The 20,575-nt window shown below is 39.7% G+C and overlaps 1 long non-coding RNA gene across 7 annotated transcripts in view; it reads left to right on the plus strand.

Moving 5' to 3' along the window:
* LOC311084386 overlaps positions 1–20,322 on the plus strand; it is a 29,376-nt gene extending 9,054 nt beyond the window's left edge. The window contains exons 1-6 of one of the 7 annotated variants that reach the window (XR_014606504.1): positions 18,136–18,678; positions 18,834–18,898; positions 19,116–19,160; positions 19,273–19,419; positions 19,504–19,625; positions 19,846–20,322. This is a non-coding gene — a long non-coding RNA (uncharacterized lncRNA). Of the gene's footprint in view, positions 1–14,598; positions 14,793–18,135; positions 18,679–18,833; positions 18,899–19,115; positions 19,161–19,272; positions 19,420–19,503; positions 19,626–19,845 lie in introns of those variants that run through there. The other 6 variants (XR_014606498.1, XR_014606499.1, XR_014606500.1 and 3 more) reach the window with 6 other exon arrangements.
* Positions 20,323–20,575: the final 253 nt, after the last annotated feature.

Below are 20,575 nucleotides of genomic sequence, written 5' to 3' on the forward strand. Positions count from 1 at the left end.
AGTTATTCTGAGTCTCACAAGCATTCCTGGTTTGTTATTGTGCAGATGTAACACAACATGGTGTCAGAAGCGAACTGAACCTAAACATATAAAAGGGAGTATACCGGTGAAGGGGAAGATGGAGAGAGAAGCGCCAGCCCCACCGATGTTAGTCTCACAGATAGCTCTGTTCGACTTTACTAATACAAGTGAATGGCCAAGATGGATGAAGCATTTCAAACGCTACAGAATCGCATCTGGTTTGTATAAACAGACAGAGGAATATCAGGTGAACACTTTCATGTACAGTATGCGGCGGGAGATGATCCCGAAGATATACTGTATTATCATTGACTGATGCTCAGAAGAAATCATATGCTGCAGTTACGGAGGCTTTGCATTGCGTTAGCAAGAGGAATGCTATCTTTGAATGAGTGCGATTCAACAAGCGGAATCAAGAGCCGGGAGAGAGAGCGTTGAGTCATTTATTACAGCTGTTCATTCACTCGCTGAGCAATGTGATTTTGGTGCTCTAAAGGAAGATCTGATAAGAGACCATAAAGTGGTCAGCATACGCGATGCCAAGTTGTCAGAAAGTTTGCAGTTGGATGAAAGAGAACTAGAGAAAGCAATAACGAGAGTGAGACACAGCGCGGCCATGAAAAAAAAAACACAGCCAATACTGCGCGGAGCAGAGCAGCCAATAGGACACGTTGAGGCTGTACACAAGAAGGAAAGGAGATCACAAAAACCACCTAAAATTATAACAGAAAACCAGTCACTGTGATGTGGTAGATGTGAAAACATTAAGAATCACCCCTGGAAAGACTGCCCAGCTAGAGATGTACCTGCAAGGGGCATTTTGCAAAAAAATGTAGGTCGGTTGGTGGGGTTCATAACATAACAGAGGGGCAATCAGAGAGTTATGAGGATGGTGATTTTGCTTTTCTTGGAGAGGTGTATAAACAAGGAACTGATAGATGGAATGAACTGATTGTGCTGAATGGGGAAAACATAGTTTTCAAATTGGACACGCGGGCTGCTGTCACAGCGATTCCAAGCAGCCGTTTTCCCACTGGGAAATGTGGGGTGTTGCAGCCGCCTGGTAAAGTGCTGTTCAGACCAGGCAATCACAGGCTGGATGTGAAGGGACAGTTTAAAGGGTGACTAAGCATCAAAAATAAAACTATGAACAGGACATTTATGTAGTTGCTGGACTGTCCAAGCCCTTATTAGGGCTCCCTGCAATTGAAGCCCTCACACTAATACAGCATCTCCACAATGTACAAGAGCAACTGGAGGACATTATAGCAGAATACCCCTCAGTGTTCTCTGGCTTAGGCAAATTAAAAGAGCCATGTAAAATTGAGTTGGAGCCAGCTGCTGTCCCATATCATACCAGATCTTCTCCTCGCCGTGTGCCACTGCCAATGAGAGATAAGGTGCTAGCAGAGTTAAAATGCATGGAGGATATGGGAGTGATTTCTAAAGTGACTCAGCCCACTCCATGGTGTGTGGCCATGGTGGTAGTGCCCAAGGCTCAAGGAAAGATACGGTTGTGTGTGGATTTGACGCACCTAAATAAGTGGGTGTGGAGAGAACGTCACATCCTTCAGTCCTTCAGATGAGACATTAAACCTGAGGTCCTGACTCTCTGTGGTCATTAAAAATCTGAAATGTCCTTCGAAAGAATTGGGGTTTAACCCTGGCATCCTGGCCAAATTTGTCCATTGGCCTCTGTCCATCATCGCCTCCTAATCATCCCCTTAATACCAATTGGCTACATCACTCTGTCTCCTCTCCAACAATAAGCTGGTGTGTGGTGGGCGTTCTGGCGCAATATGGCTGCCATCGCATCATCCAGGTGAACGGCTGTCATCTTACCTCCTGGGCCTGAAATTTAGACTGGAGACGGATCACAAACCACTGCTTTCGCTGCTAAGCACCAAAGCACTAGAGGAACTACCGCCACGAAAACTGTGGTTTCGTCTGAGGCTTATGAAGTTCCCTTTTGACATAGTGCATGTGCATGGTAAGCAAATGATAACCGCCAACACATTATCCAGAGCTCCAATGAAACACACATTCACAGAGGTGGAGAAGGAGAATGAGAGTGACGTTAATGTGTTTGTGGATTCTGTAAATCAAGCCCTCCCAGCTACAGAAATGAGGCTGGATACAATAATCAAGAACCAGAAGGCTGATCTTATCTGCACTAAACTCATCCAATACTGTGAGACTGAGTGGCCTGAGAAACATCTCCTTCCACCAGAGCTGGGACCATACTGGTCTGAGAGAGAGAATCTTACCATGGCTGGAGATCTGCTCCTATAGGGGCCAAAGAATCGTGATTCTCCAAGGCATAAGGCAAGAAATCCTCCAAAGGATACACGAGGGTCACCAGGGTATAGTAAAGTGTCGAGCTAGGGTTCCCCACGCCGTCTGGTGGCCAGGATTGTCTGTGCACATCAATCAGCTGGTGGAAAACTGCAGCACATGCTCACAACATTGGGCTGAAGCTGAACACAGAGAGCCTTTGTTAACCACTTCAGTGCCAGAGAGATCATGGCAGCAGGTGGGCACAGACTTCTTTTTCTGGGAGATAAAGAAATACCTTCTGGTTGTAGACTATTTTTCACGTTACATTGAAGTAGCACACCTAAATGTAGCCACAGCCAACACTGTCATTGCAGCTTTAAAAGATGTGTTTAGCCACCATGGAATCCCAGAGACTGTTATGTCCAATAATGGACCACAGTATAGCTGTGCACTCTTTAAGAACTTTGCCAGTGAATACAGGTTCACACACATTACCGGCAGCAGCCCTAGATACCCGCAAGCAAATGGGGAGGCTGAGCATGCAGTGGCAACTGTGAAAGGTTTCTGGAAAGGGGGTGGTGAGAAAACGAAAACTTTGCTGACATACCCCTCTGGAGAATGGTTAATCTCCAGCACAACTTTTAATGGGTAGTCAACTTTTCTAACCCCTTGATGGCCAAACATTAAGAGATTCAGGAAATCTGACAAGTGGGCAAAAGACAGACAGCGACGCAGGTACAACATGCGTTACAAGACACGTCCCTTACCAACATTACGGCCTGGACAGAGTGTGTGGCTGGCAGAGAGAGAAATCACAAGGGACTGTAGTTCGCCAGGCAGAAACACCTAGGTCTTACCTAGTACACACTCAGGGAGGTCTGATCAGGAGAAACTGCACACACATACGGCCAGTTCATTCGCCGCCTCTTCAAGAACCCATGGAAATGACTGACACAACCCTGGAAAAGAGTGACATTGACACTTGTATGCACACTACTAAGAATGTGAACATTTCCAGAGACACTGATATGAGTAGAGCACCTTACGTGACCAGTTTGGGCCGAGTGTCACGGCCTCCTGAACATTTGAATTTGTGAAGTGTGAGAAAAAACTGTTCACTGTTTGTTCATAAGAAGGTGTTGCAGATTGTGCAACCTGTAACTGAATGCTTAAAGTTTCTGCAAAAGAGGTATTCAATATGTTACAATTGGAAAACTGTCCTTCCTTTCTTAAAAGGGGGAGGTGTTCTGTAATGGGAACTATGTGTAACGGGACTGTTGTAGTACGGGCATTTAAGTGGGGAGGGGACACAGTGTTATGATGTCAGTTCCTGAGTAAAGAGTTATTCTGAGTCTCACAAGCATTCCTGGTTTGTTATTGTGGGGATATAACACAACAGTTTTCTCATGAATTTTGTTTGAGGAGGCACTGTCTCCCTTGCCTCGTCCCCTGGCTTTATTGCAGTGTATATTATCTGTTTTACAATCAGTATCGGTTTTTTGTTGTTGTTGTTTTTTTGCGGCATCCATGCTGAAAACCAATGCAGTATTTTTGAACAAATCTTTAATATGACTCGGGAGCAACGAGTTGTCTCAGAGAGCGATTCGTTAATTTTGTGTTGACCACGCATTCGCAACATCACGCAGTGACGTATCGATCCTCTATTGGACGCCGTCTTCACGTGACGTGATACTAATTCGCAAGCCAGAGTTCACAAAACGTATAGTGACAGCCCCGGTAAATCCTGAGACTTCCACGTTAAAGAAACCTGACACTGGATCGCGATAGATGAGCGCATAATTAGCTTCTTTGATACACATTTGCCCTGAGGGCCTGAACTTGTAGCCTACGTTCTTGTTCTTACAGTAGTTCTACAGATAGCCTATTGAAAATAAACCTTTTCAGTTATACTTTATACAATGTTAGTTGTTTTATTATTGTTGTTTTAAAGAATGAACAGACTTTCTTAGAACAAGCCAGTCACAATATAGGCTATCAAACTTATGTGTATTGTATAGTCATCGTAATTTTAAAGGTACAACAAATAAGATTTGTATTAAAACATACAAAACCCACTTGCCACATTTATTAATGTTTGTGTACTTCTATTATCCTATATATCCCTGTTTCCAAGAATTTGTAAATTCAGAGAAATTCACAATTTTAAATAGTGTCCGTCCCTTGTCACTTGTTGCCTCTCACTGACGTTATCTGCGTTATCTCTGGTTTCCACTTGTACTGCTATAGTAACCATGACAACAGATGTGGACAACTGTAACGTCTAGCGGAACACTGTTATTGTTTCGTTCAAACATTATAGACCGTGGCAAGCAGACTTTGGGACAAAAATAAGAAAAAGGAAAGGAGGATCAATATCGGCGTGGCGTTTGAGAGATGTCGAGAGTTTCGCAACAAACTTCAACTTGAAAGAGACGCCACTTTTGCAGTTTAGTATGATAGTGTAGTGTAGACCAAGTGAAACAGTGCTGCGTTACTTCACAAGTTTAATTTGTCATTTAAATGAAATGTCTTCATTCATATAAATGAAATGTCCTCATTTATATCCACGGGACTCGCGTGTGGCAATGGTATCTGAATTTCATTAGCAATCGTGCCCTGCTTCATACTACAGTCATGTTAAAAAACATGAATGCTTTCACTCATCCATAAACATTATTTCCACATAAACATGACCATATCATTTTTTAAAATACAAATTTTAGGATTTTTTAAATACAAAAAAAGAGTCTTAATAACTATTGTTCTATGTCCAGTAAAAGAAGAGAGCAACCAAAAAAATAAAAAAAGACCAAACAGAAGGAAAAAGTAACCAAGTAGCGCAATCAAGACCAGAGAAGATTGTGACTGCAGTGCCTTTGCTTTCTGTTTTCATTCTGCTCTGTGTTTGAATAGACAAGAGACGTAATATGTCTGATTATGATCTACTTAGCTTCAGCCACCAACTGAGACCATCAGAACCTTAAAGGAACAGGTGAAGACCGACTTCATCTGCCATTTTAAAAGTGCCTTTCAGATCGGTCACGTTCTATGTACGTAGGAACTGAAACAACGTATTGGGATCACGCCTGGGAGCCTATCATCTTCAAGTGTTAACAGAATGAGCCAATGCATATTTCGTACACATTTTCATCTTGCGCTCTGCCCCGCTGCGCAGGTATAAATAGGAAGCAGATGCACACACAATTTGCCTTTCGCTTCGGAGCGGAACAGTTCTGTATGTCTCTGAAGAGTGTTGGTTTACAACAAGCTAGGGTAGCGAGAATCCCATGCCAGTGTTTCCGCGGTCATTTCCCCTGTGTGCTTCGCCACCTGAGAGAGCTATTTCCTGAAAGAGTAACACGGGTGTGACTGTGTCTATTTCAAGATGTCATATCACCCATGTGTTTCTGGATGAGGTTGTTCCCTGGCGCAGGCATCACGTGTCTGGGCATTCAGCATGCTGAAGCAACGTTTGTGGATGACTCATGTTCCCATTGCGGGAATATGACCATTGCGGTGTTACAGTCGAGACTCCTATACCTCAAATGAGGTGGAGTCCCCTTACCTATGCCTCGATCTAGTGCCTCTTTTGCCAAACCCCAACAGAGGGCTCCTTCGACGAATAGCCAGGTTGACTTGAGGATCACAGTGAGGGCTTCCCCGCCCAGTACCCAATCCCTGTGGGCCCCTCACTCCTCTCAAACAACACACGCCATGGAGCCTTCGGTTGAGTGCGGGCCCCTCTCATGATTGGCCAGTCATTTCATTCGGGGCTCCCCCTGCTAACCAGATGTCTATCACAGCATCGGAGGGTGAGCTTGAATCTGGAGATTAGGACTTGGCTGCGCTTCCTCCTTCTGGGAGAGTTGTGTTGCCCGAGCCTGATCCGGAGTGTATGGCTATGCTTGCCGGGGCCGCCGAGATGGTTGGGCTCAAGTGGAACCCTCCACCGTGTCCCGAACCCTTGAGGTTGGATGAATGGTATCTCGGGTCGGGCCTTGCTGGTTCTCTTCTAGACTGGCGATCGACACTCTATTAGCACACACAAGAGGGTATCCATTGTTGCGATTCGGGGGGTCCATTTACTACCCATCCAAGGATTGTCTTTACAGCATGAGGGCCATTCCCAATGCTGTTAACAATCTTCCAAGGTTCAAATGCTTTAGGGGTATTTACACTGATGAGTAGTATAATTTTTGCGAGTTTGTTTGAACTCCTTTAAATATGGCCATTTGTTTAAGTGACTCCTTTCCACAGTGACTGGAATAGATTTCTGTGTATACACATTTTACATTTACATTTATTAATTTAGCAGATGCTTTTATCCAAAGCGACTTACAAATGAGAACAATAGAAGCAGTTAAACTAACAATAGGACAACCATATGCAAGTGCTATGACCCTTCCCAGTTTAATCTAACTTTTTTTTTTTTATAAAGATAATAGATATAGAATAGAAGATAAAGTGTTAGTATTAATGGATCAAGTGTTGCAAATTTTTTAAACAAATTTTCTTGACACAACATTCTCAACAAAATCTTTTCTCTTTTTCCATTTGCCATCAATTGATCAATTAAATCCTTGGTGGATATAGTTGCAGAGCTACCAGGGTCAAGGAACGAAATCTATCCAGAATGTTACTGTGGCGAGCAGGATGAGCGTGAGGACGGTGGTGTGATTAATGATGAGCGACACCTGCGCAACGCATCGGTCTCTTATGGTCCTCGGTCTCGTCCTGCTCGCCACAGTCACTAAACACTGGATCTATAGCTATCTGTGCTTGTTTTTCTATGAACAGCACTATATCCAATAATTTGGCAATACTCTTTTGAGGTATGGTACTATAACAACAAATACACTCAATATATATCAAGTGAACAAACTAGACAACAAATGTGTAATATGGGCCCACACACACTCTTAGGCCGTGTGTCCACCGAAGCGTTTTTTCACGCGGATGGCTTATTTTTTCAATTGTTTTCAATAGGAGTGCCGCGTTTTTAAAACGCCATGAGCGTAACGAGGCGCTTAGCGTCTTTTTTACAGGTCGCCGAGAGTTGAAGAATGTTCAACTTTGGGTAAAACGCAGCGCTCATCACTGTCACTTTTTACCCAAACGTCCAATCACAGTGGAGGAGGGGCGGGACTAATACCACGCCGACCACATTCTGCTTGTACAATGTCAACAGATGACAACAAGCATAATAATGGAACAAAATCATTTAAAACAAGAGCCAGAGAAAATACATTACATTGTATTGACATTTTAATATAGCCTGGGAAAACCCAGACAAAATTTAGATTTGCTCTGCAAGTAGTCTGGCAAAGAGCTCATTCAAGCCCATTTCTAATACGTCGAAATCGCGGCACCAATCAGAAACGTTGGGGCGGGCTTTACACGATGACGATCACTCTGATTGGTTTTAGGTCTATCCAATTGCGCTCAGAGGCATTTGAGCGACGTCCGTTGGTGAAGCGCATCAACTTTTAAATGCATTATTATATTCAAATTCCAAACACATGAGGACAGTCTCCATGAAAGACCCACTGGCAGATGAACGTGCTACTACATTTCTCTCCGAAATGGTAGGAAATTAAATTAGACTTAATAGAGGATTTTAACTGTGACAAGATGATTGACAGGGCAGTTTACGTGACAGGATGCACGCGACAGATCCGTCCGATAAAGATGATGAAGTAGTATGTCCCAAAGCTTGCCTACCTTTTTGCTACACATTCAAAAGTAAATACCTTTTCTTCACAAAAAGAATACATACTTTTATGGCGTATTGTAACTTAGGCGAATTGGGACGCAGCATATGGCTTTACACGATGCCGATCGCTCTGATTGGTTTTAGGTCTATCCAATTGCACCCAGAGGCATTTGAGCGATGTCTGTTGGTGACGCCCCTTTGGAAATGAGTTATTAATGAAGCTTTGCCAGACCATAACTCAGTTACTACTGAGAATGGTCTGGTTTTAAACTGGCTAATTTTAATAGATTCAACACAGAAACAAAATATGTGTGAAATGAGATACTAGTAACACTTTCGCGGATATTACGTATCATAACAAGCAAAGTGTCTCAACTGAAAAAAACGCAACGCTGGCAAAACGCTCTCAAGCGCCCACAGCTAGGCATTTTCTGCAGAGCGCCTAGCTTTTTCAGCTGGCTAAAAATGCTTTGGTGGACACACGGCCTTAGTTTCAATTAAAGCTGTAGTCAAGTCCACCTTTGTTGACTAGTCAAGACCGAGTCCAAAGAGGTTAGAGTCAAAGTCAAGACCAAGTCCAAATGAGACAGTCAAGACAGAGACAGTAAAAAAAAAAGGAACTTAACTATTGATAATTTATGTGATGCGAGAGACAGCATATCTTCTATTCTAAGATATTCATTGTATTTGTAATGATCAAAAATCATGTGCAGAGTAACAACACTGTAGGATCAAATTAGGCCATTTTATTTACTTTAGGTATAGCAATTTAACTATGGTCAGATAAAGCTGAAGTGTAACTTCACATTTTCAGTCTTTTTATTATAGTGTAACAATCACATTCTGAGCTGCCACTGGAAAATGTAACAAATAACAAGCAACATGCGTCACTAAAAGTTCCCATTCTTGAAATTTGTACTATGGACAAGTAATTAGTAACCAAAATAATAAACCAGAGGGGCATTTTCAACAGCCCTCTCAAGCAAGGCTGTGTAGCAATCAGCTGTGTGTGTGTCAGAGAGAGCAGCCCCACCACAGCCCGTTTAATAACACATTTCGGTGTGCTATTGCCAATGGAAAATGTAACAAATAACAAGCAACACGTCACTAAAAGTTCCCGTTCTTGAACTTTGTACAATGGGCAAGTAATAAGTAACCAAAATGATAAACCAAAGAAGCATTTTTATCAGCCCTCTCAAGCCAGGCTGTGTAGCAATAAACATGAACGCATTCAGCTGTGTGTGTGTGTGTGTGTGTGTGTGTGTCAGAGAGAGCAGCCCCACCACAGCCCGTTTAATAACACATTTCGGTGACCATCACTAAATAACCTGTTCATATTGCAATGACAATGAAAATACGATTCATCTTTCAGCCCTACTTTCTAACCTCATAAAAAGACTAACTCTTATGTTCGGCTTAACTTACCACTCTTTGTGGTGCTTTGCAGGTGTCTTACAAAATTAGATGTTGTCCCTCAGGTTTCTGAAATGTTTGCAAAATTTGCAGGTGGCCTTGTGTGTCCTCCTCTTCAGCGCACTGTTGACAAATTCTCTGTGGTTTGTAAAACCAAATTGTATTATGAATGACAATGAATGTCACGATGCCAGAGGAATTCTAAACCGCGTGGGGATTCCTCCATACTGTAGTCTTCTTCCTCAGAATGACTAATAAACTCTGGTCCAGCAGCACATAAAAGTCTCTAACTCTCCCTAAAAGAAAGGGACATTACAGCGCGCCCAGCAGCAGTAACCTATGCAAGTCCATTTAAACTCTTAGTCAGAGTACTCAAAACTCCCAGGACACATCTGTGTCAAAAAGGAAATTGCACTTTTGCTGTAGCAGAACCTAAAATTTGGAACAGTTTGCCTAAACATGTTAGAATTGATATCAAATTATTTTTAACAATGTTTTACAAAAAACAGTTACTTTACAATAATTTCCTAGATTAATTTTGTGAAACACTCTCTGTAAAACTAATGTAACTATCACTGCATTCTGCCCTTCGAACTGAACATGTCCACTTTGCAGTCCACTTACGTTGAATGAAACACACCTTGTCTAAAGGTGGAGAAAAAATGCAGCCACGCTCTCTCTCTCTACCTGTGTGTGCACACTCACATAAGAACAGTGTGCATACAATAACGTACACCATAGAAGAAGTCAACTTAAAGGCGCATCAACACTCATGTCATGAACAGTATTTTGGTGGCCGTTACGCATGACAAAACTAAGTGAACTGAACATGTTCCTACCTGGTCACCGTAAATGATCATGTCACGTTGAGTCATGTCATTGTCGAGTTCACGTGCGTGATCATAGGTACTAAACCTATGCGCGTGAACTCGACAATTGATTACTATGGACTTCGACTGAAAACAGGATGTAAATACAGGTATGTGCGCTGGCTGAAATAACATCACTTTTATTCATATCTTTCACATCTACTGCAGTCAGATTCACCCGTGTTCACTCTGAAGGAATCACTCACAATGGCTGTGCACTTGTAATGACACATCAAGGATGTTAAGAGGCTAAAAGCAGGTTTAAAACGTGCCCCATTGAAGAAAACATTCTCCTTTAAGGAATATAACTTTGTTAATGCAAAGTATCACGTTGTCAGTTTGTTTTGATTTCTGTTCTTGTCTGTGTTTGGTTAATCTGTTAATTAGTTCAGTTCTGTCTTTCTCTGCCCCATTGTCTCCATGGTTACTGATTTGATTTGAGTTTCAGTTCAGGTGTGTCTCATTAATTTGTCTCATTAGTTAGGCCTAGTCCACACAGACACGGGTATTTTTATAACCGGAGTTTTTCCTCCTGCGTTTAAAAAAAAAATCCTGTCCACACATACTCGGTTTAAAAGAAATCTCCGCCTACATGAAAACACAAAAACACGCTATCACGCGCTGTCAAGAGCACGCCACACCAGCAGGTGGCGATATAACCCTAATCGTAAAGCCACGTTGGCCAATCAGAAGCAAAAACCCCAGTTTTACTGTCTACACGACAACACTGCAACCGGCGTTTCTGAAAATCCTCACCCTGGCAGGGGTTTTCAAAAATGTTCAGTTTCAGTGACCTGATACTGCGTTTCCGTGTGGACGAACGGCCGAACCGCGTAAAAAAAGTAATGGTTATAAAAATACCTGTGTCTGTGTGGACAAGGCCTTAATCTGTTTGCTGTCTATTTAAGCCCTGTGTTTCTATCAGTTGTTTGCCAGTTCTATGTTGCATTAAGTAGGTTGCTCTGTTCATGTTCCTGAGATTCAGTTTTTTTTAAATAAAGCTGCTGCACCTAGATCCTGTTTCATCTCTGCTGCAACCACCTTGTAACTTGGGGTGCTTTTCAATATCCCTCCTCGTCTCCTCACTCCCCAGTCCTCCATCCTATGACCTGGAAACCGATCGAGCTCAGCCATCTTGAAGGACATCTCAATTCTCTAATTGCATCGCGAGGATCGAGGATTGAGGAGGCTTCCTGAGGAGTCATGAGCGAGGATACACAGGTGTATCCTATGCGGAAGAGTTTTATCGACTTAAACGTGACGCACGTCTAAATTCTCCTCCCCCTTCACATCGGTCACAATCATTTTAATTTATACTTTACCTTTGCAGTTTAAATAAACCACACATCTCACATATTTCAACAGGGTATCTTGCTTTATTATTATTTATTATGAATTTCTTAAATAAACAAACTTCATCAACATAAGGGCAGATCCTTTGAGCGCTGCTGATGACGCGATGAAGTGACGCTTGAGTGATCAAGTATTCCAATGTTTTAAAAAAAGTTACATTCGATTCCCCCGTCCTCGCATCTTTTCCTGGCAGCCTTCCCTCGCATCCTACAGGGGGCGGAGCTGAGACGCGAGGAAAGGAAGCGAGGATGCACAAATAAGAAATGAGAAGCACCCTAGGGATAGGCAAATGAAGCCTTATGAAGCACTGGGGCTTTCCCCTGAATGTTTCGGGAAAAGATTCGAAGCACCAAGTGTCAAAAACAGCACCATCTTGTGGCAGGTAAAATTTATAGCAGCCATCAGCCACATTTATGAGCAGCTGAGTGTGCAGTGCTGTTGTTTTATCCATTAAGCACAAATAAAAGCCTGACAACGCTAAATATTCAGTTTTCTGATAATATAATTCACATATTAAAGGCACAATATGTAACTTTTTTGCTTTAAAAATAGCAAAAATCACTATATCTATGTTATATTTTTTTTTAGTTGTGTACTTACATTATCCCGACTGTTTCCAACAACTTTCAAACCAGGAGAAATTTGTAATTTAATTCGAAGACACGTCCCGTTTCTTTATTTCCGTTTTGTCGCCACCAATGGCGTCATATTCGCGCTGTCCCTGGTTTCCGCTCGTATTGCCATAGTAACCAGAGCTATGAACCAGTCCAGAGCTCTCTGATAGTAACCAAAGCGACAGACGTGGACCACTGTGTAGTTTGCAATGTCTATTTGCACGCTGTTGTTGTTTCGTTCAAACATTATGGACCAAGGCAAGCAGACTTTGGATAAAAAAGGAGAACTAAAACGAGAATCAATATCAGCGCGGTGTTTTCGAGATGCCGAGAGCTCCCATAGACAGTATATAAACGAGAGCTCCACGTCCGAGACTTCGACCGCTCCTACATGTACTTTATTAAACAGGTGAGCTTATTTACATTAAACTAATCAATGTTATATAGTTCAACAAGGATAAAATGTTAGAATATGATCTGTATGTTACTCTAATGTTGATCTAGCTTACTGCTAGTCTCATACAGACAGACTAACACATACATTTCAACACATTCAAATGCAGTTTAGTGTGCTAGTGTAATGTTAGACCAAGTGAAACAGCGCTGCGTTACCTCACAAGTTTAATTTGTCTAATAAACTGACCTGTGAGTAGTAATTCTGCACTTGCGTGTAGTTCGGTAGAATGAAATGTCCATATTCCTTTTATATCCGTGGGACTCGCGTCACGTGTGGAGCTGATGGCTGTCTCTTAGCAATCCCGAACTGCTTCATATCACAGTCATGATAAAAGCATCGATGTATTCAGTCATCCATAAACATTATTAGATTGGTCGGCTTGACGTTGACGACAAGATCCATAATTCTTAGCAAATGTTGCATCATCAAACTACACCTTTGTTATTGTAAAGAGGTATCCCCTAGTGGCGAAAAAAATTACATACTGTACATTTAAAGTGTGACAATAAAATAAATGAAACAATTATATTAATACTATACAGAAATAAAAATACCAACAGAGTTGCTTGATGCAAGTAAATGTTGGTCTAATTATTTTATGGTTTCTATGCTGTTATATGGAGTATAGTATATGGACTTAAACTTCCAAAAACCTGTAGAGTAGTGGTCTGGGTTCAAGCATTCCGACACGCAAAGTGAAGCATTCACGTGACTGGAAAGAAAGTGAGGCTTCGTTTTTCATTGATCATGTGTTTCTCTGAAAACAATACGCGCTCCGGCACGGAGCTTCATGAGAAATTGCGCTGCGTACTCGATACGTGCTTTGAAGCTTCAGTGTCAAATGTAACATCACTACTTGTAACACAAAGACATATGTATAATATATGACATATAAGTAATATGTAGCTAATCAAAATCCATGCATCCAAACAAAATACTATCTTTTTGTTGTGTTGCAGTAAGTTCTGTTGTAAAATGAGAAGGGATGGTCACCTATCATATTGTAAAATGAGCACTGGGATGCCCATCGGGCTTATATACAATAATATATACGTTTTTTAAAAGTAAAGAAAAGACCCACCCAATAAACACGTCAGTGCGGTCCCACTGTGGGTAAGTGTGGGTTTTCTGTGGGACAGTGTGGGCAAGGGCGAACTATCTATCTATCTATCTATCTATCTATCTATCTATCTATCTATCTATCTATCTATCTATATTATACACCACTAACCACTCGGTGAGTTGCACAGTTTTGAAAACGAACGTTAAGAGTTGTTTTAAGGACATGTTCGGGCATGCCTGGTTGCACTGACAGATCTTAAAATATCTCAGTGCCATTGTGTTGTCTCAAGATGCACACCAGTGAGGGTTTTTTTTAAAGACACGTTTATAAAACTACTTAAATGTTCTAACTGACCTAAAGCCAAATCTCGGCTTGATCTATCTTGATCTTGATCGGCTTGGTCTGTGAAACTGGGCCAAAGTATATTTCTGAGAAGTAAATAAAAGTAGACTTAATATCTATACTTTTATTTAATATTATTTAATAATATTATTTTAAAATACTGATTTTGGGACAGTCTGAATGTTGTTTAAATATATGATTTTGCCACAATGGGCAGAACACAAAGCTTTCTTCTTAAGTCAGACGCCATTTTATGGTGTGATTGACTGAAGTGGGATATTTCACCTTGGATATCCCCATGTCCTTATAGAATAGCCTAAACAGCACAGTAGAGGGCGCATGACCCTCAGGGTAAGTTTAGCCATGTAAACAAGGTGCCTCCACCATTTTTACATCAAGAAAAATATTAAGTTAAGCGACATATGAAGGCGTTCTCAACACGCAAATTGATGCTTCCTCATTTCCTCACTCCCCAGTCCTCCAGCCTGTGACCAGGAAACCGATCGAGCTCAGCCATCTTGAAGGACATCTCAATTCTCTAATTGCACCGTGAGGAGGCGAGGATCGAGGAGTGAGAAAGCTTCCAGAGGAGTCATGAGCGAGTCCTTCTTGTCGAGAAACCTGACGCACGTATAAATTCTCCTCCCCATTCACATCTGTCACAATAAATGTATGCAGTTTAAATAAATTATATATCACGTATATTTCAACAGGGCATCTTGCTTTATTATTATTATTTATGAATTTCTTAAATAACCAAACTTCAACAACATAAGGGCAGATCTTTTGAGCGCAGCTGATGATGCTGTGAAGTGACACTCAAGTGTTCAAGAATTTTCCATATACAAATAAGCTTTTCATTAGATTCCTTCGTCCTCATTTTCTTTCATTGCAGCCTTCACTCGCATCCTACAGGGGGTAGAGCTGAGACGCGAGGAAAGGAAAGGAAATGAGGATGCAAAAATTAGAAATGAGAAGCACCCACACACCTGGAGCAGTGGGAAGCCACTTTTGCCGTGGTGTCTGGGGAGTGTTTGGGGGTTTGGTGCCGTGCTCTTGGGCACCTCCGTCATTTCTTGCCAGTACTGAGAATCGAACCAGCAACCTTTGCTTTACCATTCTAACTCTCTAAACATTAGGCCACAAAACAGAGGCCAGAACATTAGGCCACAAAACTCATTGTTGAACAGAGTTATATACATAATTTCTACTTTTTTATCTAATATTTTATCTAAATTTTAGCACAATACAATTTTAGTTTCATTTTAGCTTCTTAAAGGTATGGGTAGGCATATTTTTTTTACACTTTTTGCTATGCTGGTGGAAACTCTCTTCAGATCCTGATAGCAATCTAGTCACTGAGCACCACAAACGAACAGCAGCCACCTTTTACAGTTCCTCCTGAACCAAAACAACGAGCTCATGCTACGCTCATGGCATGCCATAACCATAATGATGAGATTGCAACACGTGACGTTCTACTTGGATCCACATCCTAAGACTTGGATTTATGCATTTCTGTCAACACTATCAACGCTGAGGCAGTCAGACCCGGACTGTACTCTGAACATTTTCTGAGTCTAAAATGTCTGAGTCCGTGTTAAGTCCAAGTACAAATTCACCCGAGTGTGTGACAAGTCTGAGTTTGTTCAAAATTGGACCCAAGTCCGAGTTCGAGTTCCCCAACTCTAATTGATATCCGCTCCGAAATTGCCAGCCCTACCTTTAACTTTAACAAACAAATGCATTTTTCCTTAATGCATATTTTCATTTTTCAAACCATAATTGGTACACAAGAAACTAAGTATAAGGGTCATTCTACAGAAACGTCCACTTTTGGTATGGCAAGATGTCTTAAAATTGATTTCTTTTTCTAACATTTAAACTTACACCACATTATTAGACTACCCTTTGACTTTATGAATATGCATAAATGACAGCTTAATGATTTTTTATATTTTTTGTACATTTATTTAAAGACCGCATGTACCATTTTTTTGTCACTGGTGTTACCTTACTTCTTTGGCAATATTAAAGGTTTTTATGAAATATTATTTCTAATTATTTTGAGCACATGTAGTCAGAGTTACCGAAAAATAATAATAATGCAACAAATAAGGAGATTATGTTTTATTTATTTTAATTAGGTTTGTTAAAAGTATGCTTGAATGATGTTAGTTCATCTGCGCTACCATCTATTTGCTATAAAAATGAAAATATTTGAAAACCAGTTAAAATCAAGTAATGATGCAATCCTTTAAATCTTAACTTTTGAGTGTAGCAGAATTAAATGGATGTAACATTATTACTATGTCACATGTGACATTGTATTTAATGTGACAGAAAAAAAGACAGTAACACCAGTGACACAATGAATCACCAATGGCATGCATAAGACCAAAGATCATTATTCTTCAACTATAATTAAGTAGATGAGACTAAATTGTTACATTTGGCATATAATCTAAATGAATAGCTTTGAATAAAGTTTATCTATAAATGGGAGTCACTGGTGTTACTGGTGTTACCCATAAGAAAGGTGACACCAGTGACAGTAACACCAGTGACAATTTTCATGAAAAATTAATTTTACAAAATGGCTGCTGCAAGGTAACAAACCACATGTTGTCAATCATGGTATACTAACTAAATTAAGTAGTTTAATCCATTTGTATTCTCATTTTTTTTAAATTACCTAACAGTAAAGTAGGTCATACCAGTGACTTCAACTAAAAGCTTCATATGAAATCATGAGATAAATGAGAAGATTTCTGATAACTGAAAAGAGACCGTGGATCTACCATGGGCTTTTCTTCATAGATATTCAGGAAATTGGAAGAAGGAAGTCGAGTGATGTCATCAGTGTGATTTTTATTTCAAAATAAGAGATTTTTGTTTAACGGTAACACCAGTGACACAACTCCAGGGGACCACTACTTTCATTATAAATTTTATAATATTTATTCTGCATTTTTTTTATATATATCATTTACATAATATATTTGATAGTTATGTATACATTATTGTATTTTAAATGGTGTAAAAATCTGTTATTGACCTCAAAATAAAGGATTTTCTCTCTGGACATGACTGTGGGGACGAGCACTTCTGTGGTGCTTGGAATTCTAAATAATTAATAAAAATCAAATATTGCCACATTCATGGCTCAAGAAGGTGTAATTGTTCAAATAACATATTGTTTTATTTTAAAATGTTAAGAAATTGTAACCCTAAAGTGTTTTTTAAGTGTAATATTTCTGTAAAGGCTAGGGACAGAAAAATGGACATTTTCATAGAATGACCCATAAACATCTGACATTTAAGTGCAACTCATGGGTCTCCTCGCTTGATCTGGTCTAACAGGGTCACAGAACGCAGAGGACAAAAACTGAATGTGAATGACAAAATGCAACCAACCATAATCATGTATAGATAGGATGGCAAAATAGGCTTCAACTTTTGAAATGGAGAAAACTCATTTCTTTTGTTGTTGACATCAAAGGTTGAGCATCCAATCAAACTATTTTGGTGCAATTTCACCTGTCACTTGTCAAATTAGACAACATCTACAACAAAACAAGTTGTGTGATATGCTCGCATACTTGATAATAATTTACAAAACTAAACAAGTTAAAAGAAAATACAACTCTACCCAACATTGACGTGCAATGAGGACAAACATGGTTTGCGCTGACCACAATGAGCTAGTGGTATCGGCTGCAGAGAGCACAAAGTGCACCACAGGTGTTTAGAGATGAAACACTCAGACGTTGACAATCTATAACTAAAAAGTAAAATGTTTCTGTCTAACAGAAAGGCATCAACTTGCATTGCATGAAATGGTAACATGTTACTATACGTTTAAAATGGTTAACTTTAGGTATAATGCATTAAGGCCTGTTCACACCAAGGACATTAATTATAACGATAAAGATATTGTTTAAAAATACTGTGTCCACACGACAACTATAACGATAACTACACAAAGGAACAATGTCCTTGCAATTGCTTTCACTACCCTTTTTTTTATTAGCTGGTGAACAATATTGACAACCAATCAGAAACCACCAGACTTTAAAAAATACAACAAAACTGCAGCGTGCGCTTAGAATAAACAGAACGATATCATGCAAGGTTAATGTTTTTGGTTAATGTTTCTTATTTTTGATTGTTAATTCATGTTTGTTAATGACTAATGTTAATTTTGTAAAACTTTTTTAATGTTCCAAATGTCTTATTATACGTAGAAATGAGATTAGATTAAAAAATATGTAAAGGTGTTTTTTCATTGTTATTTCATGATACCTAAATAATGTAAACATTTCAAACCTTAATGTAGTAATACTGTGCTTTGTCAGTAGTTTAAAAACTTGGTTCATGCACAAACAGAATAGATGACTACAAATCGTGGTCAGTGCAGACTTCAACTTCCTCTTCATGTGGTTGACATTCCGCTCTTAACAGTTCTGGGGGAAAGTTTCATTGCGTAAATGAACTAAGACTGCTAATCATGCTGAAGTGTTTTAACATCATGAAGATTGTGCAGCTTCACCTCTGTGAGTTTTTTGTACTTTATATTTTATTGTTCTTTGCAAAATAATCAATTGACTGATATTTTAATGGTACAATCACATTAAAGGTGTGTGTGTGTGTGTGTGTGTGTGTGTGTGTGTGTGTGTGTGTGTGTGTGTGTGTGGTGTTTATTCCACAGATCTGCTCATATGGTGTGAAGCTGCGGAGACTTTAACTGATCAACTAACAGATTTGGGTCAAAATGTGACTATAAACTGTGATTTTGATGTAAAGGAGGTTAACTGGTTATTCCTGAAACTACCAGAATCTCCGGTTTTGATATTACGCACTTTCTCATCTGCAGATCCTCGTTACTACAATAATAGATTTAGACAAAAATATTCAGTGCAAAGAAAACCTCATCTATTCATAAATAATGTCACTATTGATGATTTAGGAGATTATTACTGTGTGTCCACAGACGCTCCTCCTAAATACAGCGACGGCACCAGACTACACATCACTGGTGAGTGAACATTCAGTGATCATATTATTACACTGTATCATTTTTAGACACTACAAAAATAAACAAACATACAAAAACATTAAAATGTTAAACCTCTTTAATGTCTGCACAGCGCTGAATATATTATATATCACAGAACCGACTGCAAAGATCCAGAATCATACGATGGAGAAGTGCATTGAGCAGAATCAGACACAATGGAACATTATTATCATCATATGTGCTCTGTTGATTAGTTTTCTGATCATTGTGATCATAGGTGAGCTCTTTGATAGAATTACATGTGTTGCTCCTTCTGTAAGAAACTGGAAGACTTACATCTGAATTCACTGTCATTTTAAAGGACTATTAAAGGTGTTTGTTCTTGGAAGGAAAAGAACCAGAGACCAACATTTTCAAAATACAAACCTACAACTGCCTCAAGTAATGGGTCTTGACCAACCTCAAGACCAAGGCGAAGCGCAGGTAAACCAAGTAAAACCATAATTAATATAACAATATGCCATTTCAAACCTGTATGTGTATGTTTTTTCTGCTGAACACAAAATAATGTTTTCAATTGTCCATAAAACGAAAGACAATGCATGGGGTCCAAAAACAACATTGGAGCCCATTGATTTTCATGGAATAAAATAATCTGTTTGCATTCTGTTTACATGCTATTGGTTTCCTGTTGCTTTTTTAGTACGCCGCTGTGGACTTTTCCACACCATGTCAAAGGTTTCCATCCAGCCAAGTCAGCAGCACCTATGCACTTCTAGAGCTGCCGAAAGCATGAATACCTAACCATTGACCACGTTGTTTTTAATACAATCACATTATATATTTTTTTAGCTTGCAGAATGAACAATTACATCCAGAAATGACTGCTGCTATTGTTGTGCATTTAATATGGATTTGATTTCTGTTTGATAAAAATTGTTGGGGTTTTAGACATATATGGTTAGCTTGGTTGGAACTCAAACAGCAGAAGTCTAAAACTATGTTAGTTCTATGTGTTTATTTCAGATAAGCTGGTAGTTTTTTTAAGGGCATTGGTCAGATTTGTTTGTATAAATTAACTGACTGCTGTTCCAGGAAAGTAATTTCCTATAGCTGTGATAGTTCCACATGTCTCTCTGCTGTCTTTTTCTCCTCACATAATAAACTTAATTTCAATTCAGATGAGTATTTCATGTTTATTTGGAAAGTAGCTGGGTGATATTAGGATATGAACAGTTAACCTACTTTATTCCTTAGGCTATATTTCCAGTGTCAAACACACATACACTCATGTTGTTGCATTTAATTAAAACTGTTACAAAATTAGATGTCAGGTATGATGGTGATATTGTAATGTATATATTCTAGAAACAGAAATGTAGGCCTATCATAAAAATAGTCTTATATTCCCATGGTCTGCATTCTGAACAAAT

The sequence above is a fragment of the Abramis brama genome (assembly GCF_963993115.1).
Source record: "Abramis brama genome assembly, chromosome: 6".
In the NCBI taxonomy this organism is placed as follows: domain Eukaryota; kingdom Metazoa; phylum Chordata; class Actinopteri; order Cypriniformes; family Leuciscidae; genus Abramis; species Abramis brama.